Source organism: Lissotriton vulgaris, chromosome 5, assembly GCF_964263255.1.
Source record: "Lissotriton vulgaris chromosome 5, aLisVul1.2, whole genome shotgun sequence".
Classification (NCBI taxonomy): Eukaryota; Metazoa; Chordata; class Amphibia; order Caudata; family Salamandridae; genus Lissotriton; species Lissotriton vulgaris.
In genome coordinates, this window is record NC_141693.1 from 431,005,792 (window position 1) to 431,033,373 (window position 27,582).

The following is a 27,582-nucleotide window of genomic DNA, read 5'->3' on the forward strand; positions in this document are numbered from 1 at the left end:
GTCTTACAAAGTGGTGTCAGAAGTGGGATTCGCAAGCCCACAAAGCGTGTCTAACTATGACACAGCCCATACAGCTAGACGATATGGTCACCCAGCTGGCCGAAGGGCAAAGACATCTCCAGTTGGTGCTAGAACAGCAAATACAAGAAGCCCGACTATGAAGGGAAGCCTTACAAGATGCCCTAAAGGAACAAGCTACCGTAACCTCAGCCAATCAGCAAGTGCAAGACACGGCTGTCTTGAGACTCACTGACGCGATAGTCAATGCCCGGGTCCACCCAAGCGTTCCTGAAATGGTATTACAGAAATACCAGGAAGGGGAGGACTCTGACTATTTCTTCCTAAACTTCGAGCGGGTAGCATCCACAGCAGCCTGGCCCAGAGGGAGATGGGGCCAGTACATTTCCCCACTGCTCTCAGGGGAACTGCAGGCGGCATACGAAGCCGCCAACCCGACTGGAACCACCCCATACGATGACCTGAAGAAGGCAATATTGGAGAGGCTAGGGTTTGACCAAGAACACTATCGTCTTAAGTTTAGAAAGGAGAAATGGGCTGCAGGAGACAACCCTCGGGCGTTGTATTACAGGATACGGAATATGGGGAACAGATGGCTAACCCCCCATTTATCTACAATAGGAGAAGTGGTGGAAAACGTCTATCTGTAGCAATATCTGGAAGCATTACCGCCTTCCACCCATTTCATAGGTGAAGCAACATCCCAACCTGGACACTTTCTCCGCAGTGGATATCGCATGTGCCTTCCATAGATCCCCTGATTTCAGAATAGGCAACCCTTGACCCCAGCTCTCTCTTCCTCCCTCCCGGACCCCTCTTACTCCAAATCTAGGTTCCCGGTAAAACCCGACCCAAAACCTATAATTCCACCTCGTCCTGTCCCGAAGCCAGTCTTGACCCCTTCCAGCACCAGTGGACAGACACCACAATGCTTTCATTGCGCTGAGTGGGGGCATAAAGCCAGATATTGTCCACAAAAACACCCACCCACAGAACCCATGGATGAGGGCTATTCACGAGGCAGGATATTCCTAACCAAGGAAGGTCCCCAGCGGTATAAAACTGAGGTTTACCTAAATGGAAAAAAAGACAAGCCTTCCTGGACACAGGATGCCACATCACAGTGGTAGACGGGTCCCTCTTCAAGGCCCCCCAACTATTGAGCTCGGAGCATGTGAGGGTAACTTGTGTTCATGGCGATACGAAGTCCTACCCCGTAACCAAAGTTCTGTTGGACGTAGATAACGACCCTCACCTTAAGAGGGATGGGGTGATTCCTTCCCTACCAGAGACCGTAATCATAGGGACCGATCACACTAAGTTTGATGAGTATTTAAAGGAAAAAAAAGGGAAAGTACAGACGTGGCTTCAGGAGTCCCCTTTTTCCTCAATAGACCTAGAATACTCAGACCCTAGGACCAAGAAAAGCAGAAAGGAAAGACTTAAAGAAAAGAATGACTTCCTCCTTTCTAAGGCACCTTGTGCTGCTCTTCCTTTTTCCCTTGCAGACAACAACGGGACAGGCCACTTCAGTTTCAGAACCACCCAACGAGAGGACGAATCCCTAACACATGCCTGGGAACAAGTTCGAGAGCAGCTGCCAGAGCAGGTAGGACCATACTTTCCTATTGAAAAGGGACTGTTGTATAGGGCAGAGAAAAAAGACGCCAGGTTAAACAAGCATTGGAAATGCAATAGGTCTCGCAGCATTAGAGTTAGTGCTTTTAGAATTGTTTATGGGTTTTTTTGTAAATCTTTAGCATTTTTGTTTCCTGTAGCCAATGCTAAAGAATTAAAAAAAAAAACAAGCCATAAACATTTCTAAAAGCTCTAACTCAAATGCTCCGAGACCTATTGCACTGTGTGAGGGTGAGGGGTTGAGGGTGAGTGAGGGTGAGTGAGGGTGAGGGTGGGTGAAGGTGAGTGAGGGGTTGAGGGTGAGTGAGGGTGAGGGGTTGAGGGTGAGTGTGAGTGAGGGTGAGTGAGGGTGAGTGAGGGTGAGTGAGGGTGAGTGAGGGTGAGTGAGGGTGAGGGTGAGTGAGGGTGAGGGTGAGTGAGGGTGAGTGAGGGTGAGGTATTGAGGGTGAGTGAGGGTAGAGGGTGAGAGAGGGTGAGGGTGAGTGAGTGTGAGGTGTTGAGGGTGAGTGAGGGTGAGGCGTTGAGGGTGAGTGAGGGTGAGTGTGGGTGAGGGTAAATAAGCAACTGCAAGATGACCAGTACACCTTTGAAAAGTATCTTCCAATGCGGGTAAACACTTATCAACACATTTATTTGTAACTTTTGATCCATTTGAGCTAGAGACAATTTCTTTTTTGTTAAACTGTGCAGAAAATGCACCAGATGATAGATTATGACTGAGGCAACTGCGGCGAATCCTTAACTATGTGAAAAATCTGCAGCCACAGAACCACATAATTCTAGTGCCCCTGCCTACAGTGAAGTTAGCCAAAGGTTGACCTATTGCTTGATACTGTAATAGAGAAAAGAAAACGTCAAAGATGCAACAACAAATCAGTGGATGATGAGGGATGACTGAAAGACCCTCTGAGGAAGTACACTGAGTATATCATTTTATATATTGGTTAATACCAAACCTAAAAATAAAAATAAAATACTGTGACTCTTAACTGCACCCTGTTGCATGCTGGTGAGATTTTCTTTCATCAGTATACAAAGTCCATATGTTTACATGTTCAATTCCTTGCTCAATAGCAGTTTTGTGTTTTAGTGGGTGAGTTATTTTCAGTGCAGCAAAATGTAAATGCGCCCTGAAATTTTAACTAGCCCCCGAACTTCATCTGCCCACCGAACACCAAGTTCACAACGTTAATGTCCTTTTAATAAGAAGAATGAAGAGGTTATTAATTGTGGCATGTGCTGTTTCGTTTCCAGATTAACGCAAACTAATAAACAAAGAGGTCAATCGGAAAACAGGCCCAGGATTCCACTGGGAGCACCCGTATGTTTCATGGTAAAACTTCATGCGAGGAAATAGAATAAAGACGGATTCATCGCGGATCTGTCGGCGCCAGCCTGACAGGAATGAGTCAGGCCTTCCCAGACAAAACAAGAGGCGGGCAGCGCGATTCACACAGAAACACAGCCACGCTCGAGTTGGCCAGCACATTTTCTGACTTGGACTAAAATATATATATATTATAACACTCGCCAAAACAGGTGCCAATAGTGTCGGAATTTTTGAAACCATTTCATTATTTACCTTTCACTGGTCCTTTTTGCCTTGATTTTAATTAAAAATGCTTTACCGAGGCAGTGAATAAAGTTACAAAAAACACTTTCCGGCCTTCCCCCTTCATTTCTCTATACTAACGTTTACCTTGTGCCTGGGCACGCCCTTCTCGACATATGTTCACGGGCACATCTATGCTTGGTTAATCAGATATAAGTTGTATGGTCTACTGGTCGACCCAACAACTCAGAAACAATAAACGCATAAGGAGTGGGGAACAGGAAAGACACACATGATCGCGACACAACAAACAGAAATAGGTCTCTGAAGACAGGGCCTGCAAACACACAAGAAAACCGGTCTGCTAGCAAACACCATTACCCAGAAAAAGCAAACACACATGGACTCGAGCACACGAAGCAAAGTTAAACTCAAGCACAGCAAAGACGAAGGGTCCAACGAACACACGCACACACCACCCACACACACGCACACTCACTCACTCACTCAGAAACACGGAAAACGGCACAAATTAACCCAGGCATGGAAAATACAAACACATAGGAACGGTAAATAGACACAGACCCGAAGAACAGCAAAAAACATGTTCCGGCACAGCAACACCGAGGGACATGGGCAAAGCAAACATGCAGGGACATGTATAAACGAAGAACTCTGGGGAAAGCAAAAAACGCGAACCACAACATAACAAGCCTTGCTATACGCACAGGAAAGACATGTTAACACAAGCACAGTAAACAAGTCCCAGTCCATGGTGGAATGTGGTTGAAAAAAAGCGAAAGAGAAAGCAGGGTAACCTGACCCAGGAGGGGGGAGGGGGGAGGGGGGAGGGGGGAGGAGAAATGCGACATGGCGGGGAGGGGGCGGAGCGGGGGAGAGGGTGTGTGTGTTGTTAGGAGGGCATTGCTGTGGGGAGGGGGGAGGAGAAATGCGACATGGCGGGGAGGGGGCGGAGCGGGGGAGAGGGTGTTAAGCAGCAGGGTACAGACGGCTGAGAGAACAGACGGCGGGCAGGGGAGGGGGCGGAGCGGGGAGGGGGTGTGAAAGCAGCAGGGGCCTGGAGTGCGGCTGAGGGAATTGATGTGCACGCGCTTTTAAGCTCAATGCGCATGCGCATTGAGCTTAAAAGTCACGGGCACTGCAAGGAATCGCCACGATTCCTTGCAAGTTGGGGAAAGAGTGGATAAGTCCCAATACTCTCGCTTGCTCGATGCGCATGCGCATCGACAGGCGAGACCTAAAAACAACTAGTTGTGCCATCCCTTTTTCGCGAAAGAGTCCTTCTGCTAGCCCACAATAAAATGGGTGGGGAGACACTATGGGAAGGAAAACACCCTCAAATACCTATTAGAACGGTTCTACTGGCCAGGAGTGTATAAAGACGTCGCCAAGCATTGTGCTGCTTGTGTGAGATGCCAGTATTCGAGTCCGGAAGGTGTCCGAAAAACACCCTTGCAACCCTTACCCATTATTGACATACCTTTTAAGAGAGTCGGAATGGATCTAGTAGGACCCCTGACACCGTCCGCTAGATGCCACCGCTATGTATTGGTCATTGTTGACTACGCTAGCCGATATCCCGAGGCCTTCACATTGTCAAGCATGACCACCCCGGCAGAAAGCCCAAGCCATGATCACCCTGTTTTCAAGAGTTGGCTTCCCCTCTGAGATTTTAACGGACCAGGGGACCCCGTTCGTCTCCCGAATGATGGGCCAAATCTGTGACATTTTAGGGATTCATAGAATCCACACTTCGGTCTATCATCCACAGACGGACGGTCCTGTGGAAAGATACAACAAGACCATCAAAAACCTCCTCCGCAAGGCCGTCTCTGAGACATGGAGGGACTGGGATCAAAAGCTACCTCTGGTTCTTTTTGCCCTACGAGCCCATGAACAGAGGTCTGCAGGGTTTTCTCCCTTCGAACTATTGTTCGGAAGGAAGCCAAGAACACTGCTGGATATGGCGGTGGAACAGTGGGAGCAAGAAGACGGGGAAGGGAAACCCCTGTTAAAGTATGCCACAGACCTTAGGACCTCCCTGACAGACCTCTGGGGAATAGTACATGATAATATGCAGGAAGCACAAGAAACCCAAAAGAAATATTATGACCGCAACAGCAAACTCAGGGAGCTCGCGACACAGAGGACAAACTCTTGATGAAATGGCAAGGACCTTAAACCATAGAGAAAAGGGTGACTCTGGTCACTTACAGCGTGTTCCTGCTCATCGTGCAACAGGTAAACAGATATACCATGTCAATCTGTTGAAAGAATGAATAGACCAACCCCCTTCCTCAGGGGTAACTAAGACGGCCCTCTTGGCTTGTTCCTACCCTCCCATAGACATTCCCCTTTCCCCGGTACAGGAACACTCTGATCATCCAGTCCCTACAAGCACGGTATTGACAGATACCCAGAAAACTCAGGTTATGGCCTTACTAACATCTTTTCCCGGTATGTTCTCTACACACCCAGGATTAACCTCCTTGGTCCAACATAAGATCATTTCCCTAGTCTCCGACATTGTAAAGCTAAAACCCTACAGGATCCCAGAAGTGCGCCGAGGGGCCGTAGAAAAGAAAATGTCCGACATGCTACAAGCGGGCATTATAGAACCGTCCCCAAGCAACTGGTGTTCTCCAGTTGTATTGGTGCCAAAGCTGGACGGCAGCATACACTTCTGTATAGATTTCAGACAAGTAAACACCATCACGAAATTCAACACGTATCCCATGCCACGAATCGACGAAATGGAAGAACGCTTGGGAAAAGCACGTTCCTGTCGACCCTTGATTTAACAAAAGGGTATTGGCAAATCCAGTTACCCCCCCTGTTCTAAGGAAAAACGTTTGCACAGGCGCGGTTCGTCCATTGGGGCGTGGGGGCGTAGCCCCCCTGCCCGACGCCGCGCCCGCAGCTCCCTCATGACAATCATGTCAATAAATCAACATGACGTCAGACCGCCGGGCGGGCGTCATGTTGATTCATTGACATGATTGTACAGACGGCAACACAAGTACGCATGCGTGGGGACGGAGGGTGAATTTTTACCCGTGCCCACGCATGCGCACTTGTGTTTTGGCGTCGTTGCGCATGCCCGTCAGGAGCCCTAATGGGCGTGCTGCGGGCGAGAGGGTACCTGTGCCCCTGGCGCCAGGATTGGCCAGGGGCGCTGTGAGACTGTGACGTGTGCGGGACCGGCAGCAAGGTAAGAGTGTGTGTTTTTCGGTGTTCCAGTAAACTAGCTTGCACAAATGACTTGAGGTAGTTCAGTGTGTTAAAGCATCTGCTGCAGAAATGTGTGCGTCTATTCCAGGTCACCCGTTTATTTCACGGCATGGGGTTTTGGAAATGTAAAAATTCTCAGAATTTCTTTTTTGATAGTTGCAACAACAGACTTCAACAGATTTCATTTTATAAACATTTTCCAGAAAATGAGTTAACAACTGTCACCACAAATATAATGTACTCTTTGAACTAAGGTTATAAAATTTCAAAATGTTAATAAACGGTAGAGGCGGAATAGCATGATATATGCATTTATTATTGCATGCATGTTGGTGTATGTTTGTATGTGAATTTGTGTAGTACATACCTAGGGCTTACAGGATGGCAAATACATGGGCGGTAGAAGGTTTCCAGCATAAAAAGGTTGGGGTGATGTAATATGTAAACTGGCACATCCTTCAACAACGATCCTAAAGGCTTGTTAGAGTCCATAATTTATTTTTATATGGTCATAAAAATACATGAATGATGGATGGATGCAGGGTGGGTGCATTAATGATTGTTCGGTGGATGGGTGGGTGGATGGGTGCATGGATGGATGGATGCATGCATGATGGGTGGATGGATGCATGAATGATGGATGGGTGGGTGGATGGGTGGATGCATGAATGAATGAATGATGTATGGATGCAGGATGGGTGGATGGATGGGTGGATGCATGCATGATGGGTGGATGCATGATGGATGGATGGGTGCATGGATGGATGGATGCATGAATGATGTATGGATGGATGCATGCATGATGGGTGGATGCATGATGGATGGATGGGTGGATGGATGGGTGGGTGCATGAATGAATGATGTATGGATGCAGGATGGGTGGGTGGATGGATGGGTGGATGCATGAATGATGTATGGATGAATGCATGCATGATGGGTGGATGCATGATGGATGGATGGGTGGATGGATGGATGGGTGGGTGCATGAATGAATGATGTATGGATGCAGGATGGTTGGGTGGATGGATGGGTGGATGCATGAATGATGTATGGATGGATGCATGCATAATGGGTGGATGCATGATGGATGGATGGGTGGGTGGATGCATGAATGAATGATGTATGGATGCAGGGTGGGTGGGTGGATGGATGGGTGGATGCATGAATGATGTATGGATGTATGGATGGATGCATGGATGCATGCATGATGGGTGGATGCATGATGGATGGATGGATGGGTGGGTGCATGAATGATGGATGGATGGGTGGATGGATGGATGCATGAATGATGTATGGATGGATGCTTGCATGATGGGTGGATGCATGATGGGTAGGATGGGTGGATGGATGGATGGATGGATGGGTGGGTGCATGAATGAATGATGTATGGATGCAGGATGGGTGGGTGGGTGGATGGATGGGTGGATGCATGAATGATGTATGGATGGATGCATGCATGATGGGTGGATGCATGATGGATGGGTGGGTGCATGAATGAATGATGTATGGATGCAGGATGGTTGGGTGGATGGATGGGTGGATGCATGAATGATGTATGGATGGATGCATGCATGATGGGTGGATGCATGATGGATGGATGGATGGATGGTTGGATGCATGAATGAATGATATATGGATGCAGGGTGGGTGGGTGGATGGATGGGTGGATGCATGAATGATGTATGGGTGTATGGATGGATGCATGGATGCATGCATGATGGGTGGATGCATGATGGATGGATGGATGGGTGGATGGGTGGGTGGGTGCATGAATGAATGATGGATGGATGGGTGGATGGATGGATGCATGAATGATGTATGGATGGATGCTTGCATGATGGGTGGATGCATGATGGATGTGTGGATGGATGGATGGATGGGTGGGTGCATGAATGAATGATGTATGGATGCAGGGTGGGTGGGTGGGTGGATGGATGGGTGGATGCATGAATGATGTATGGATGTATGGATGGATGCATGGATGGATGCATGATGGGTGGATGCATGATGGATGGATGGATGGGTGGGTGCATGAATGATGGATGGATGGGTGGATGGATGGATGCATGAATGATGTATGGATGGATGCTTGCATGATGGGTAGATGCATGATGGATGGGTGGATGGATGGATGGGTGGGTGCATGAATGAATGATGTATGGATGCAGGATGGGTGTGTGGATGGATGGATGGATGGGTGGATGCATGAATGATGTATGGATGGATGCATGCATGATGGGTGGATGGATGGGTGGGTGCATGAATGATGGATGGATGGGTGGATGGATGGATGCATGAATGATGTATGGATGGATGCTTGCATGATGGGTGGATGCATGATGGATGGATGTATGGGCGGATGGGTGGGTGCATGAATGAATGATGTATGGATGCAGGATGGATGGGTGGGTGGATGGATGGATGGGTGGATGCATGAATGATGTATGGATGGATGCATGCATGATGGGTGGATGGATGGGTGGGTGCATGAATGATGGATGGATGGGTGGATGGATGGATGCATGAATGATGTATGGATGGATGCTTGCATGATGGGTGGATGCATGATGGATGGGTGGATGGATGGGTGGGTGCATGAATGAATGATGTATGGATGCAGGATGGGTGGGTGGATGGATGGGTGGATGCATGAATGATGTATGGATGGATGCATGCATGATGGGTGGATGCATGATGGATGGATGGGTGGATGGATGGATGGATAGGTGGGTGCATGAATGAATGGTGTATGGATGCCAGATGGTTGGGTGGATGGATGGGTGGATGCATGAATGATGTATGGATGGATGCATGCATGATGGGTTGATGCATGATGGATGGATGGATGGGTGGATGGATGGATGGGAGGGTGCATGAATGAATGATGTATGGATGCAGGATGGTTGGGTGGATGGATGGGTGGATGCATGAATGATGAATGGATGAATGCATGCATGATGGGCGGATGCATGATGGATGGATGGATGGGTGGATGCATGAATGAATGATGTATGCAGGGTGGGTGGGTGGATGGATGGATGGATGGGTGGATGCATGGATGCATGCATGATGGGTGGATGCATGATGGATGTATGGGTCGATGGGTGGGTGCATGAATGAATGAATGATGTATGGATGCAGGATGGGTGGGTGGATGTATGGGTGGATGTATGAATGATGTATGGATGCATGCATGCATGATGGGTGGATGCATGATGGATGGATGGGTGGATGCATGAATGAATGAAGTATGGATGCAGGGTGGGTGGGTGGATAGATGGGTGGATGCATGAATGATGTATGGATGGATGCAAGGTGGTTCGGGCTCGCTCGCTGCGCTCGATCGCTGCGGTGCAATATGCAAATTAGTTTACGCCCCACCACTTTCAAATGTCACCAGCCGCCCCTGCGTTTGCAACTCCTTCAGGCCTATACCAGTTCCGGGTACTTCCCTTTGGGTTGCATGGGGCACCAGCAACTTTTCAGAGGTTGATGGACCACCTCCTAAAACCCCACCAGTCATACGCGGCTGCGTATCTGGATGACATCGTGGTGTTTAGTCAAAAGTGGGAGGAACACCTAAAACACCTAAAAGCCATCTTTTCAGAAATACAGAACGCATCTATCCCTATTAACCCAAAAAAATCTCTGTTAGGCACAAATGAGATCCAGTACCTAGGCTACACCATTAATGAGGGGTGTCTGAAACCACAGATAAACAAAGTAGAAGCCATACAGTCGGTCCCCAGGCCAACCACGAAAAAGGAGGTCCGCTCCTTTTTGAGTTTCATAGGATACTATAGGCGATTTATCCCAACTTTTTCCACCATCGCTAGCCCTCTTACTGATCTTCTGTCCAAAAGCAGTCCTACAAACATACGCACATGGACCGCAGTCCAGTAAGACAGTTTTCAGGCCCTCAAACTCGCTATATGTACTGCCCCTGTGCTACAATGTCCGGACTTCCAGCGGTCATTTGTGCTCCAGATGGATGCATCAGGCCATGGCTTAGGAGCCGTATTGTTCCAGCCTGACCGCTTAGACGAGCTCAGACCTCTCTTGTTCATCAGTCGGACACTGCTCCCACGGGAAGAACACTACTGGACTGTCGAGAAAGAATGTCTGGCGATCAAGTGGGCCATAGAATCATTACAATATTACCTGTTGGGTAGGCAGTTCATTGTCCTCACCGACCACGCACCCCTGACCTGGCTTTCCAGACACAAGGACACCAATGCTCGCATCCTTAGATGGTTCCTCACTCTGCAACCTTTCTCGTTTCAGACTGTTCACGTTCCTGGGGTGAAGCAGATCAGTGCAGACTACCTGTCCCGGTACCCGTCCTTCGAATGTCCCCATCGTCCATTCCTATGGGGGAGGATCTGTGAAAAGGACAGGGAGTCTGCCGTGATTGACGACCGGAAATGGGACATATCGGGAGGAGACACCATTGACAGCGGCTAACGGTCTAGCTGTTTGCAAGGACATGCAGGCATGGAAACTGAGGTGGGACGATAAAAGCACACCACCAACAGAGGGCGGCGGCGTAATCAGGAAACAGTACCCTGGAGCCCAGAGGAAGACGAGGAGCCCGGAAGAGATGAGCAGATCCCGGCGGAGCCCAGCTGACCCGGAGGAGGAGCGGAGCCGATCCCAGTGAAGCCCGGCTGTCCCGGAGGAAGAGAGGAGAAGATCCCGGTGGAGCCCAGCTGTCCCGGAGGAGGAGAGGATCAGAGCCCGAAGGAGCCCAGCTGTCCCGGAGGAGGAGCGGAGCCAGTGCCGGAGGAGCCCAGCAGTCCCGGAACTGGAGAGGAGCGACCCCTGGAGGAGCCAGGAGGGAGCGGGTTAGGCGAGGACCGGAACCCGAGGGAGAACCCTCCACGTACCTACAAGGTGCACACACCCGGTGGCCCTAGGAAGGAAGAACACGCCCCGGGTCCGGACGCCACGGCCCTGTGGATGGGTCGTGGGCCAAGGCAAGTACTTTTAAGGGGTGCCTTCTGGTGGGGGTGGTGGGGTGACAAGGGGTAGCATCCTCCAAACACAAAACCACGTCAAGCCCCTTCCTTCAAAAACCCTCCCTTCCCTCCTATTCTTCACTGCGTATGGTGACGGTAGCACAAGCTTTCTGTGAGCGAACGGATGTGACTAATCCCGGTCCCTTTTGTTTTTGTTTTTGCCCTTCCGAGGAGCACCAACGGAAAGGGGACCTACACAAAGGCAAGACGGTGCCCCACGATGCAGACCACCTCACCCGGGAGAACATCCGAATATCACCCTCTGTTCTGTTCATGCTTTCAGCCATCCCCTATTTGACTGTACCACGAAAGAGACACTAAAAAGTGTGCCAAAAAAAAACCTGAAATAAAGACGCTTGAAACAAAGGCCATAGACGTCCCTAGACTCATTGTGTTGACCACTCGGACAGTCTTACAGTCTTTAAATGTGAAAGTACTTTTTTTTAAAATAAAGCAAACATTATTTAAATTTCAGTCAACTGTGCTGAATGTAGGGGGAGTGCTTTATGGGAAGGAGTATTCTGCAAACAGCAGTATCTGATTTTGACGACTTCAGTATGTATATATATCTATACTACTCTCTATACTACTATTATAAAGAGAAAGCCCAAACCTTTGAGGTGGGTAAGGTCAGGAACTACAGCACCAATCACAACACCCAATACAGCATTGGAAAGGACAGTTGCAGCAGATGAACATAGGCTATACAGCAGCCCACCATATACATTAGTGGGGGGGGAGAACGTTAGGGGAAAAGTAGTCCGTTGGGGGCATGATGGGCGTCTGCATACAGCGATATAGGCGGGGCGTTCGGCGTGATGGGCGTCTGCATACAGCGATGTGCGCGGCGTTCGGATTATAACGCTTGCGAGAGGTGTACTAGCGTTCCAAGAATGGGCGGGTTATGCGATGGCGTGTGGGCCCAGCATTCGGTAAAAGATTATAATGCTTGCAAGAGGCATACTAGCGTTACAATACCAGTGGGCATTGCATTTACTATTGTTGGGGGCGTTGGCCGTTGGCGCGATGTGGGGCCTCTAAGTGGCGTCAGGTGGAGCGCACAAACCACCTTCGCGGATGGAGCCGACACCTTCACAAATTGCATGAAAGACACGGCCTCGGAGTGCACGCATTCATCTGCGGGTGCTGAGGCGGGTGCAGAGGCGAGTCAGCGTCGCAGCGTCGCAAACACACATTACACGGACTGCTGATTTGGGCGCGATGTAGGGCCTCTAAGTGGCGTCACGTGGAGAAAACAAACACCTTTGCGGCTGGAGCACAGACCTTCCAATATTGCATCAAACACACGGCCTCAGAGTGCACGCATTCACGTTACCGTCTATGCACACCTCAACTGGACAGGTAAAGAACAACGTCCCATATTTGCTAAACGAGGAATGTTATACATCAGACTAAAACAAGAAATGTTGTATACCGTGAGGTTTTACAATAAATTAGCATTGCCTTTTCCAAACATTGCACACATTCTATTTCATCCCCGGACAACATCGGGACGGGTTGCTATATATATATATATACTAGCAGCCCGTCCCGACGTTGTCTGGGTATAAATTGCTGCCGGCCAGTAGTATATTGTTGTGTAGGATTTCGTTATGATAGCATTTCTTATCTGACAGGCCTGTGAAACGCTCCGATTCACAGTGCACTGCTGATGCACTTAAGAGTGCGCGTTCAGTAGTGTGTGAACTCGAGTTTCCCTACTTTATTTTTTCTTGCAATATTATTTAGCGCAAACTCGACAACATGGCATGAGCACAATTTACATTACAGAAGAACACATTAATTTGTGGTAGGCACTGGGAGACAAAGTGATTTGCCCGGAATCACAGAATGTTGAGCTGATGCCGAGATTCAAACGTAGCTCCCCAGCTCTAAAGTTCGCAATTCTAGAACTTGTGGCGGGAGGTGTGTCTAAAAGTGTATGTCGGTGCTGGCCATCAATGAGAGAGACCTGTGCATTTTTCAAATGGGCGGTGAAAAAATATGAGTATGTTGCTGGAGATGTGGGCCACCGGGCCACCGGGCCACCAATGTACTTATCAGGGGAGGGTAAAGACCCATTATTCTGCAACTTTCTTTCCGCATACCATCACTCCGCATACTTTCATTACGAAAGTACCATGACTACGCAATGCCCTTATAACACGTGGCATTACATTTTATATGCTTTTACCACGCATACATTTACAACGAAATTCGTTGTAAATGCATGAATGGTAAAAGCATGTTTTTTTTAATGTTTGGATAAGGTAAGTATGGGTATAGGGGTTTATGTTTTGGGGTGCTGAAGTATATGTTTTGGGGTGTTTGGGCATTTTAAGGGTTCAGATATAGTTTTGGGTTATGGGGTACAGGGATAGTTTTAGGGTTTAGGGATAGGTATGGGTTTTGGGGTACAGGAGTATTTTTAGGGTTCAGGGCTAGGTTTGGGTTTTGGGGTATAGGGGTATTTTTAGGGTTCAGGGGTAGGTTTGGATTACAGGGTTATTTTTAGGTTTCAGGGGTAGGTCTGGGTTTTGGGGTACAGGGGTATTTTAAGGGTTCAGGGCTAGGTTTGGGTTTTGGGGTACAGTGGTATTTTTAGGGTTCAGGGCTAGGTTTGGGTTTTGTGGTACAGGGGTATTTATAGGGTTCAGGGCTAGGTTTGGGTTTTGGGGTACAATGGTATTTTTAGGGTTTAGGGATAGGTTTGGGTTTTGTGGTACAGGGTATATTTATAGGGTTAAGATGGGTTAGTGTTTAAGGGTGTTGGGGTATTTTAAGGAGTAGGGGTGGGTTATGATTATGGGGTGCAGGGGTATTAAAGGGAGCAGGGTGGGATTAGCACACGATATGAGACATGGCATGAAGGGCGGAACGTACCACACGCCCCCAGCACATGCCCACAGCACAACCCAAACACGCCCACAAGGTACTACTTTGCTGGCATGGTTCTTTTACGTTTTAAATGTATATGGTGGGCGTCTGCATAGCCTATGTCCTTCTGCTGCAACTGCCCTTTCCAACGCTGTATTGAGTGTTGTGATTGGTGCTGTGGTTCCTGAGATTACCCGCCTCAAAGTTTTGGACTCTCTCTTTATTATATTAGTATAGATGCCATGTGATCAAGCTTTGTGGAAAAGCGAAATGCGTAATGGCGGCTGGCTTGCTGGAGGAAATAAAGCACCTTGACTAAAGCACAAAATCCTGGGTCGGCTTCTTCGTCTTTTGGATTGGGCTGCCTCGAGTCGATTGGCGAATTTAGTGTTATATATATATATATATATATATATATATATATATATATATATATATATATATATAATATATCAAACTCGATAGCGATGCACTTGTTCACTTACTTGTGGCAAAAACAAGAGCACGAACTCCACTTTGATTGTGCGATTTTCTTTATTGTTCACAGTTAACAATCACAAAATATATATATACTTATCTAATAAGAAAATATACTTAGAATTTCAAGGCAAGGGTGGTCACCAACTATAGCAAGTGTTGAGGCAAAGTCTGCTTGAATGGAATTAATGGTTACTGCCGATAAAAGACCTCTGAATTGTTGTCTGTAATGCTTCATCTCGGTCTGTAGAGAGAGCTGTCATTGTAGTCCTTTTTCTATGTCTATGACAGCTGTCAAATAGTCCTACTTTTATGTCGATAGTTACTGCAAACCTTTGTCCTATCTCTATGTCTATACCTGTCCACGTTTTTTTTTTTTTGAGGATCTGGTCACCCTAAAACAGGAGCACATTCATGTGCAATGACATGTGCTGCTGTAGTGCTATGTCTGGGATGGTGACGCCATAGTTCCACGAAACAACTATGTATTCAATGTGAAAGTGATTGCAATGAATGCAAATGTTTCCGGGACAAAATCGGACTGCTGAACGATTTTAAGGCATTTATTGGTTCATAATTGTGACGTTGAGAGATTATTTTAATATTTTCGCAGTGCCTGACCCATGCATGGCCGCTGTTTTGGACTTGTACTAAACAATGCTTCCTGAGATTCAATAATGAACATGTGAAATCGAGGCGTGAAACGCAACGTTTTCTTCCCTGCCCCGCCCCCAACTCGAAGCAAGTGGTGCTTGGTGCTCTTCCTTCGAGTCCGAAGTCTGGAGGACTAGGGGCTGCGGAGTCCCGCGCCCAGGGACCGGAGAGCTGGACCCCCAGGGCACCTCAGGGGCGCCTCGAGGTACTATAACGAGGGGAGATACCGCTACAGAGAGGGGGGTGTTTTCCTTCCGTTTGTCTTTCGGTATAAAGCTCGGCTACTGTGGTTTCCCCCTCCCTATGCTCTCCCCCTCCCCATAAGGCCTTCCTATTTATAAAGCCGCACCCCTCCTAAAGTAGCCTGTCCGTCTGTATGCTGCCCTATCCCTCCCTATATATTCCCTTTAATCAAATCCCATTCTCTCTCGAAACTCCATATTCAAACATGTACCTCTTCTGCTGCCTTTAAAAGGCCCCTATCATGTAACACCCCTATTTTATAGCATTTTGAAGCCACGGTTTATGGTAATCCATTCTTCAACGAAGCCATTGCCCTTATGAGACCATGGTCCTCATTCTAAATGCCTTTAAATGTTTGTTGTCTCTATCCGTTTGACCCTTTCCATTCTCTTAGTGCATTTTTAGCTCGTTACAATATTCTCCTCTTATTTAACTGGCGGACATTGCGCTTAATTTACTTCTTCTTAAACCCCTATCGCCCATTATAAGTTGCTTCTGCTCAAGAGAACGTGCTTCATTTGCAAGGTTTTTTTGGTCAATGTATTTGTGAATTGTATTTATATAGCGCCTACTATACTGACAAGCCAGCGAAGCTCTTTGCAGCGACTGCACGCTACCCCGGAACCCAAGATTATATGTTAATAATTAGTAGGTTAGTAGAACATTTTCTTTCCTTTGTACATTAGTTGTGTTAGGTTTGTGCTCTTGATTGCCTTTGTGTGTAGTTGAGTTTAGAATAGATATAGAATGATGGAAGTGGATTTTAAAGGGGAAGTAAGTAGTAGGTTGTTTTTGTAAGTAGTAGTCGTGGGTGACATATCTAAGCAAACATTTGCAATGCAGTCGGTCTCACATTTACTGGAGTTAGAGCTATTGGCACTGTAAACGACAATGTCTTTAACCCATGTGTTATGTATGTATGTGGAGTCAGTTGGCAGGCATCATCCATAGTGTGGCTTTATGCACTTTAGCAATTGTTTTGTTTTAAAATTTAAACCAGAAAGATACTTGGTGGCCAGCACACGGCAGAAGCAAGAGTGAGGCTCAGAACATATAGGACTAATGACTGCACCTTTTACCCTCGAGTACGCCAGTTATACTTAAGTATTGTATTGTAATTGGCCCCATTACGTGTGCTACCTTCAGTGAGTACTAGGATTCCAGCAACAAGAAGAGCAAATAGCACTGTAGGACATATAGTTTCACTGTTTTATCACTGCAAGCATGTGGTGTCCCACAATTTAAAATAAAGACGTATGTAAAGTTAAGGGCAAGAAACAGTAAGTATTGCACTATAAAGTATTATTTAATATTAAGTGAGTCGCTCTTCAATCACCAATATTAATTCTTTGTAAAAAACTACAATACCATTTTTGTGGGACTCTGCAAAAGAGAGTTTAATAATGTCAAAACATAAAAGTTGTGTATTTTGGCTATATATTGGTATTATTCTGCTTGAAGTTGTTCATTGCCAGTATGTAATAATTGTGAACCGCTGACTTTGGCTAAGTGAAGTATAGCCAGAGTCACTGGAATTATGTGGCAGCAGAGGGCCATTTTATGCGGCAGGGTTGACTAAAGTGGTAAGAAAAGGCAAATTATGCAGCATGTGATACATTGGGATACTATTTTCTCATTTTCACTCTTGTTACCAGTGTCTCGGCATAGGTCGCACATCATTAGTGTTGGTTTCTCTACTAAATATAGTAATAAGCTACAGAAAGGTAATCAGTCAAACTAGGCAAATTGCCTCCCACTGTGCAACAACATATGTGGCTGCGTTTTTAGTAACTTTTGGACCGTTTAAGATAGAAACCATTTTTTTCTGTTAAAATCTGCAGATTGTACAGTAGATGATAGATTTTGTGGCAATTGTTGCAAATTTCTATTCATATGAAAAACACTGTGACAGCACAAACATGTAATTCCAGTGGCCCTGAGTGTAGCTAACCTGCAGCACTGCATGACAACCCTCAGTGATATTCATACAGCCTCTTGAGTATTATTGAAGCGCAGGTTGCCCCTTGGGACATCGCGGTGGGTAGCTGTGACACTGCTGCCGGTTTGAATCACAGGGGCTGATCTGCACAAGTACTATTTAAATCATTTTCTTAGTTTAACTAGGGAAACGTTAGTATGGAAGCAGTGTCTGGAATTCTTTCTGCTCTTCACAGGGCCACTGTGACAGGAATACTGCAGCCCCTAGTACAATGTGTTCAGCTTGAGGGAGCTGTCTCTCAGAACTGAAGGTCCGCTCTCTGCGAGGTGGCAGGGAGTCTGCTGAAGGCACTGGAAGCTGGCTCCAGATAGTGGCAAGGAATGGCTGGACACAGGTCACATTGAGCACGCATCAGTCATATTCCATATAGAAAAAAGGTGTGTGGCTTATTGCGAGTCTCCCCTCAAATCCCACGGCTCCCAATCGAAGCTGTACAGATTGTGAAGTCTTATTTTGGGAGTCAATACTGGATGTTTGGCCCACCTGTGCAAATTCAGCAGCACACCTGACAGAGCACTGCGGAGGCCCGTGATTAGTGGGTGGATCTCGTTGCCAGGCAACAGCAAGACACTTTCAACTTTTAACCACCATAATAACTGCATATTTTTCTCGAGGTTTTACCTACACCTTAAAGAACACAGCTGCGTAGTTACCCCATCCTTGTGACTGGGGGTGAATGTTTGCATTGTTCAGCATTCCGTCCATCATTTGTTCTTTTGCTTCCATTGTCCTAAGTGGGAAGGATATGCCCAGACGTGGGTCCCATCCTCACTGCGCCACTGGATTCAAGCTAGGCTGGCTGATGAGGCGTGATGCTCCGAAACCGGTCCCAGGATGCTTATTTCCAGTCCAAGGAGAACCTGGCTTGGCAGTTCTGGCTTGACTGTTCCCATGAGGAACAGGGTCGAGACTGAGTTGCATATGACTGTGTCCAAACTAGGGTGGCATGGTGAGCAAAAGATTAAACCCAGATCCTTGTGACTGTGGGTGAATGTTTGCATTGTTCAGCATTCCGTTCACCATTTGTTCCTTTTCATCTGTGTAGTTATAGCAATTGAAGTCAAAACCATTGAACAGATTTGGTAATAATTTGCTAGATGGTGGTCTGTAGAGAAGGAGAAAGTAACATGAAAATGTTGGGTAAGGGTTGGGTATGGCAAGGAGGGTCTCACAACCTGGTAAAGAGACACTCTCAGGTTTGGTGAGATTTGTTGTTTCGTTAGACATGACAGCCATGGTGTCTCAGTTTTTGTGTTACAGTTTGGTATCTTGGTGGAATAGCTTTGTGGTTGTGTTGTGGTATACAGTTGTGTATTTTTTTTTTGGACTATGGTTGTAGGGGGTACAAGAGTATGTAGGAAGGAGTTAAAAATCTGGGTACGGTTTGAGTGAATTGTGGTATTACTTTGTTGGTACGGAGTGGTGCGTGTTTTTTTTTTTGAGGTAGTGTGCATGGCCGTTTTGTGTCAGTGTCATGAAGTGTGCTTGTAGAATGTGGAACTTGCAGCATTTCTGACCCTCGGCCTGAACAGATGCAAAAAGAACCATTGATGGACAGAATGCAGAACAATGTCAGATCTGGGCCTAAATCCATTGTTTTTTTGCTCGCCATGCCATTCCAGTTTGGACCCAGCCCTATGCAAATCAGTCTTTACCCTGCGCCCAATGGGAACAGTCTAGCCCGCACTGCCAGGCCCGGTCCTCCCTGGACTGGAAACAAGCATCTTATGACTGGCTTTCGGGCTTTTAGCCCTCATCAGCCAGGATAGCTTGACTCCAGTGGCATGGAGAGCACGGGTCCCACGTCTGGGCATACCCATCCCACTTGGGATGACAAATGCAAAAAGAACAATTGTTTGACAGAATGCTGAAGAATGTCATACATTCACCCCAGTACAGAGATCTGGGCCTAGATCCATTGTTTCTTTGCTCACTATGCCATTCCAGTTTGGACCCAGCCATATGCAAATCAGTCTTGACCCTGCACCCAATGGGAACAGTCCAGCCCGCACTGACAGGCCAGGTCCTCCCTGGACTGGAAACAAGCATCCTAGGACCGGTTGCGGCCTGAACAGGCAATGTCCTTGTGCTCTGTGCCCTTAGCCTCGATGCCTGGGCTGAGACTCCCTGGTAGACGGCTTGTAAAGGCTGCTGGGGAGGTCATCTGACCCTTTCTCAGCGTTTTAGGCTCAACTGTAAGCCCAGCCAAGCGGTTGCCCTGCAACAGCCCAGAGAGTACATTTGGAGGACAGTGGTAAATTTTCTAATCCACGAGCTGTCCGACAGCGTGTAAGGAAGAGGCGAACTAGAGAGGACAGGCAGGAAGAACTCGTTTTTCAAGCAGTAAAGTTTTGGTAATGGTAGGTGGAATTTCCTGAAAATCACAAACTTCTACAATATCACCTTTAGAAATGAACAGAAGCATAGTTTAACACCAAAAATGCTAACCTATACCTCTGTACACGCACTTTGATTGGAGTCGACAATTACACAGCTATTGGCCTTATAGGCAGACTCGGAACCAGTAGGGCCCTGTGAGTGAAGAGTAAAGGGGAGAGAGAGAGTGCGAGAGGAAGACAGATTGCAAAGAGTGAAAGCAGAGCAAACAAAGGTGAGCAGAACCCCTAAAATGGAGAATGGGCAGAGCGGGATCCAAGAGGAAAAACAAGCATTGGAAATGCAATAGGGCTCGCATTAGGAAAGTTTGAGCTATTGGTCTTATAAATGATTTTTTTTTATTTAGGTGTTATTTTTGTAAATTGCTAAATTAATAGCTTTGCCATTTACAATGCCAATAGTTATAACTTTCGCGACACCAATCACATTTCTAATGCAATATGTGTTGCATTTACGTGACTTAGATGTATTGATATTACAAATAACAATGGCTTTTAATTTTTTTAAATAATTAATACTTAACCCCATGCGCGCTACGCGTTTTCCCGCTGTGCGCTGACTTTTTTAAAATCCTGCGGTTCATGACGAGCTCAGCTCGTCATGAGCGTACGACAGGCGTAACTCATGACGAGCTGAGCTCGTCATGAGCGTCGAAGGGGTTAAATAAAAGTTATTGTAATTTATAATGGCAATAGCTTAAACTTTTGTAAATAACTTTTGTGAAGATTATGTTCAGTGCATAATATTGTGACGAAAATCCAAGAACAGAAGTGAAATAGTAACATCTTTTTGTGACATGTGTAATAAAGCTTGAAACATTGAGAGAACATATTTGAACCAGCTGTTGTTGAATGGTTGCACAGATTGATGGTGTGGTGGCGCGGAGTGATGATGTTGTGGTGGCGACGAGTGATGCTGTGGCGTTCAGTGCTGCTGTGGTAGCCCATAGTGATGTTGAGGTGCCCCTGAGTGATGCTGCTGAGTGATGCTGTTGTGATGCGATAGATAGAGTAAGGGCGATAGATAGAGGGAGAGCGATAAATAGATAGATAGATAGAGGGAAGGCGATAGATAGATCGATAGATAGATGGAGATAGATAGATAAGAGTGAGGGCGATAGATAGATAGAGTGAGTGCGATAGATAGAGTGAGGGCAATAGATAGATAGAGGGAGGGCGATATAGACAGATAAGGTGAGGGCGATAGATAGACAGATAGAGTGAGGGCGATAGATAGAGTGGGTGCAACTTTTCTGAACTTCGCTTGAACCCCACTAGTGTGTGACTGGAACGTAGGAAAGACCCTGTATTTAGCTGGTGGAATAGAAACATGCGTCAGTATGCCTTAGTGTGGTGACACCACTTCTATCCTACCTGCCCACCCCCTTATCTACTCTTTAAACCCATTGACTCAAAAGAAAGAAAGAGAAAGGGAAAGGAAAAAAGAGAGAAGGAAAGGGAAATAAAGAAAGAGAAAGAAAGAGAAAGAAATAAAAAGAAAGACATAGGGAAAGAGAAACTAAGAAAGAGAGAAAGAAAGAGAAAGAGAGAAAGAAAGAAGGAAGGAAAGAAGGAAAGAAGGAAAGAAAGAAAGAGAAAGCAAGAGAGAAAGAAAGAAAGAGAGAGAAAGAAAGAAAGAAAGAAAGAAAGAGAAAGAAAGAAAAACAGAGAAAGGGAAAGACAGAAAGAAAGAAACAAATAGAAAGAAAGAAAGAGAGAAGAAGGAAGGAAGGAAATGGAAGGGAAAAAGGAAGGAAGAAAGAAAGAAAGAAAGACATTGGTGTGGTAACTAGTATGTGCTGAGTGACCGAGAACTTAGATGTCTGGTAAAACAGACACCCACGTGGGCAGCTGGGCCGACCTGGTTTCTGTACACAGAGCTCAGGGGAACAGCCTCAGCAGACTCCAGGTTTCACTGAGGGCATTTCAAAGTGCCAGACTGCATTTTAACTTGGGCTGACGTCATTTCAATTGAAAGGCAGACATTCGGGGAGGAGCTTGTCTCCTCGCTCTACAAATTACTAAGTGACTCTACCAACAAGTCGAAACAAGCAAAAGAAGACCTCAAACACACTTACAGTCACATATCACATCCTAAACAAAAACACGAACACACACACACCAATGGAGGTCACCACAGATACCTGAAAACAAACACTTTCTTTCGAAGAGAGACAAGTATACATATACGCATACACAAAAAGTTAGACCGGGATACATACTTATGAGCACAAGCTTGACCTAAAAAACCTGTAAATATGTTGTGTGTCTGCAGCATTGATGACGCTGTAAGTTCACAGTGCCTCTGCGCCACAAATGTCTCCTGTACTTCTAAGACTGTTTTCATTTTGCGCCTGGTGCACATGAAAGAGCACACAAAAACACATCAATAAACTTTTGTACACAGCAGAGTTGAACAGTTTCTAATTGTGTACTTTGATCCAACTGAATACTGTTTTCTGAAAAGAGGCCTTGACGTTAAGGGCTCCTGAAAAGGCATCTTTCACTAAAGTACCCAAATTCTAAATCGGTCCCTCCGCTGCTCTAACCATGATCACCAGCCGGCACCGAGGCTTTAACTGCGTGCGTGAAGCACACTGTGTGATTCGTTTAACCTGTCATTCTTTCATGCACTTATTTATTTGTAGGTGTTTGTTAGTTGATTCACTAATGCATTCAAAACGCTTTTCTGTCAACAGCTTTGCGTGCACTGAAGCGCTTGAGTTGAGTCGTGCGCAATACAAGACCAGTGTTTTACAATCCTGGCTACCCCACTCGATCAAAGTGTGTGATCCCTGGTAAATCCACTCATGTCCTTGATTTCGCTTTTCTGTCAACAGCTTTGCGTGCACTGAAGCGCTTGAGATGAGAGTCGTGCGGCTGTTGAACAGAGCATTTACCATCCCTTCTCAGCATGAAAATAATTTAAAAATACATTAAAGCTGTTGCTGTGCTTAAAGTTAAAGCAGCGGCCATCAGTATGAAAATAATTAGAAACGAAGGGAAGAATAGGGAGAGTAAGGGGAGACGCACAAAATAATTTAAAAATACATTAAAGCTGTTGCTGTGCTTAAAGTTAAAGCGGCGGCCATCAGTATGAAAATAATTAGAAACGAAGAGAAGAATAGGGAGACGCACAAAATAATTTAAAAATACATTAAAGCTGTTGCTGTGCTTAAAGTTAAAGCAGCGGCCATCAGTATGAAAATAATTAGATAGTAGGGGAGAGTAAGGGGAGACGCACGTGGAGCAGCAGCCTTTGATGTGCCGGCCGGCCGTGGGCAGTGAATAATTAGGGGAGGAGATATGCCAGAGCTCACGCTGGGGACAGCTTGTGGGAGGGAGGCTGGTGGCTTTGATGCTGTGCACGAGCTTTTTCGCGGGCACAGCATCAAATCGCCCCTTTGGGTAAGCTCTGGATAGGCCATAATATGTCTCGACATCTGCAATGCTTGCGCATTGGCAGAGGTCGAGCCCTAAAAAGGGGGCAGGATTACGGATAAAGAGGCTGCAAAGAAGGAAAAGAAGGGGATTTTACAGGGTTTAACATGCAAACAACATTTATTTGTTATGCAACAAGACAATGCAAAGCTAGCAGGTTCAGAGTCCAAGTGGACCAATAAGTGTACTGGAAACCAGGGGTTAACAGTTACTACGCTATGTTATTTTTGCAAACAGTCAGATCTGGATTAGGATCAGATAAAGAGAAGGAGTAAAGTTGCTCCTCTTATCCGTAGGTGGGTCTGTCTTTTAAAGGGCCACAAGCTCAGAGAGACTCTCATTCATAAAGTCCTTTCCATGGTGGGCTGCTCATCTTTATAACATCTGTCTGTTGTATTTGCTTATGCTTTGCAGTGCATTTTCTTGTTCATAAACCCCTTTTACATAGAGGAGCTGGACAACCGGGTGTGAGCAAATGAAATATGAAGGATCCATCCTTCATACCTCGACTGAGCATAGAAAGAGAAAGGGGCTGGTTCCACACTCTGCTTTGATTGCCATCTTGTAGTGGACATGCTAACATTATCCCACACACCGGGTTCAGGAATTCTCCTCTTGATCACCATCAATGTTCCACGGGTGAGACATTCCCATCGGCCAATCGACACACTCTCAAAATGGAGTTGAGTCCCGATCCCGCAGGATCCAACACACTCATTATCAACTACTCAGCCAACCTATCAATTACCGCCGCCAAAAACACAACCATCACATACTCAGGGCTAGGCCTGCAACTTTAATCTCTGACGTCTACTTCTGTACAAACAAAGGTAGTAGAGTTAATTACCTTATTTTCTACACCAGGAAAAGAGCATGTTGGCGAAAAGTTTTCTGCTCTATGCTCCGAATATAAGGTACCAGAAAAACACCTCATGGTCTCAAACTAACAATAGCGCCCTCGTCCACGCTCAACGCCAATGCCACCATTACCCTCTATAACAACGGGATCATACTAATCCAATCTTCCAATGTCCATAGCGCCCTCGTCCACGCTCAACACCAATGCCACCATTACCCTCTATAACAACGGGATCATCCTAATCCAATCTTCCAATGTCCATCTTATCAAGATAGCCAGTCTCTTCACGTTACTCAAAAACGCGGTTTCGGCGAATCCCAGTGACACCTACACTCACCCTACCAGCACGCAGGTCATCACCAGTCCTCCCCTCCGCCCCCCTTCACTTTGGGGAGGCCCTCACTTAATCTAAATCTCTCGGCGCCTTTAGATGATCACAGAGCGGCTCTGTCCCCTGTAGACGTGCCCCAACCCTCTAGACCCCTGACTCAGAAGGGGAGAGACATCTCTGGTTCCCTCGGCAGACAGCTAGCCAATCCAATTCTATCCGTTCCTCGACCTGAGATAGTCATGTGACCTACTATCATTGCCTTCAACGATTGATCCCTCTTCCGTCATCCCTCTCCCTACGCTTCATACTTTGCTGGAATCTGGGCATATGCCCTCCACGACCATGATCGGTCAAACCCACTCATTCCTGTTTGGACCGTTCCTGACCCTCAGGTCAATGGTCATATCACCCTCGCTAATGCTCCAACTTTGTTATCCAAAGGTCTTGAAACTTCGCTAGTCCCAAATGATCAACTCCTTCCCCAGGAACCACTCACCATCACCTCAGACCCCACAGGCTCACACCGAGGGCCCTATTCTCCGCTCGCTCTCCTAACACACCCTTTACCCCTTCCAGATGTGGCTGCATGCTTAAATGATACATCTCTCCAGTTGCACCTTCTCACTACTGAACTGTATGACCTGAAAGCCCTCTCAAATGATCTTTTTCCCGCGATCAGCTCTTTCCTTACCTCTGTGAATCAGCTCAGACCCTCCCCTAATGTTAGTGATCGCTTGGGCCAGTTCTTAGCCCCCTCCGTCTCGAAAACCATTCCCCTAGCTAACGCGCCCTCCCGCCCCAGAAAATTTGAGTCCTACCTAGCCTCCAAGGATCTCAATGACCTTCACAACTCGTACTCTACTAGTTCCAACTCGACCCCGCTGAGACAAATACAAATCATCCATCATAACCAGCACAGATAACCATCTTCAAATCTTAGAGCCATCAATAAAGACAACCTCACAAGAGTAACTGTCATCCAGACTCCTTACCCCATTAATCCATCACGACTTAAATGTGTACTACTCAATTGCAGGTCAGCCAGTAAACACGCCTCCAATAACTTCGACCTCATCCAACACAATGATCTAGACTTTATCATTCTCACTAAAACGTGGCTAAATCCTGTCCCCACTCCTATGTTAGACCTCCTAGTACCTCCTACTCACGACATAATTAGGCTAGACACAGCTTGGAAGCTGGGTGGTGCCTAGCCTGTATTCATAGGAACACACTCTCGATTTCTCACTTGGAGTCCTCTTCGCCTTCCTCCTGTGAATACCTTTGTCTCAGCATCTCAAGTAATAACCTGCCGGTTTGCAAACTGCACACTTTTTATCACCCCCTGGAGGCAATCTCCCCATCATTGAGCAACTAATGGAAGTCATCTCTGGCAATGTCGACTCGGCCGTGTCCCAAATCTTCCTTGGTGATTTCAACCTCCACTGGTCAAACCCCAATGACCATGCGGTGAACTTGCCTTAAAGCATTCTTGAATGATCAAGAACTAATTCAGCACTGTGACCAACCAACTAATAATATAGGAGAAACTCTAGACCTCATTATCTTGAAAAGGCAGACCATCACATTGGATACCATTACCCTTTGCATTTGTTTCGACCATCACTGCATCCTCTTTTATATTATCAGGGAGGTGTCAATGAGGAAGGCTCAGCCAACAAAATCAAAGATTTGGAAAAGGGACCTCAGATCAATAAACTCAGATGAACTAGCAGCCCACTGCAAATCTGCCCTCTCCTCCCAAGCTTACTTGGTTGAGGTTCAGTTACTCACTGACTCCTACAACTCGACCATCTCATCATGGATGTCATTGCACCACTCCAACAAAAAAATGCCTCAACAAAAATATCCAAACCATGGTACAACGGCAATTTAAACACGGAACGCCGCAACCTTAGGGCAGTTGAACGTTCCTGGAGATCCAAACCCTCCCTGGAAAAACTAAAACTCCTTAGATGTTTTAGGAGCTTCTGCAATAAGCAAATCAAGAGCGCTAAGACCTAATCACCAACTTGATCAAGCTGCTAACCGCCCCAAGAAACTGTTCGAATTGGTCAAACAGCAATCGGAGGTAGGTCCAAACCACTCATACACTGGAGGCAGCTCACCCTCTTGCAATAAACTTGCTGCTTTCTTTACAGAGAAATCAAGACTCATCAACATTGAACTCTCCTCTAAGAAGGCTCTACTGCAATCCTCCGGGTCCGCACCACCCCTTGACCTCTTAGAAAAGTGCAAACCTATCAGCCTGAACACTTAAGAACAATGCGTCATGGGGCACCTTTACCCCATTCAGAGAAAAAGATATCTACATGATTCTTCAGAATATCAACCCATCTAACTACTTCAATGACCCGTTGCCCCCTGCCATCTTCAAAGAAATCAAAAATGTACTTATCCCCACCTGGACAAGGATTGTAAATGATTCTCTTTCACAAGGCACGATCCCAGACTGCCTAAAAGCAGCTCAGGTGTCACCGATAGAAAAACGAATGTAGTTCAAGCTGACCTCAATAATTTCCGCCATATCCCTGACATCCCCACCCTAGTCAAACTACTAGAAAAATGTGTACAATCCCAAATTTGTGCTCACATAGAGAATTTCCAACCCCTAGACCAGCATCAATCCGGCTTTCGGAAGAGGCACAGTACTGATTAGGCTCTCACGCACGTTATGGATGACATTTTAAAAATGCTTGATCAAAATGATTCCTGCCTCCTAATCCTTCTTTACCTTTCATCCGCATTCAACACAGTTAATCACGACAACCTCTTATCCATTCTGAAGAACAGGATGTGTTTCTCG

General features: G+C 46.4%; 1 protein-coding gene across 2 annotated transcripts in view; it reads left to right on the forward strand.

Moving 5' to 3' along the window:
* Positions 1-15,511: 15,511 nt before the first annotated feature.
* Positions 15,512-27,582, forward strand: part of ERLIN1 (ER lipid raft associated 1) — a 219,853-nt gene continuing 207,782 nt past the window's right edge. The window contains exons 1-2 of one of the 2 annotated variants that reach the window (XM_086921840.1): positions 15,512-15,691; positions 16,295-16,381. The gene's annotated coding sequence lies outside the window, so the exon portion shown is untranslated. The remainder of the gene's footprint in view (positions 15,692-16,294; positions 16,382-27,582) is intronic. The other variant, XM_086921839.1, reaches the window with a different exon arrangement.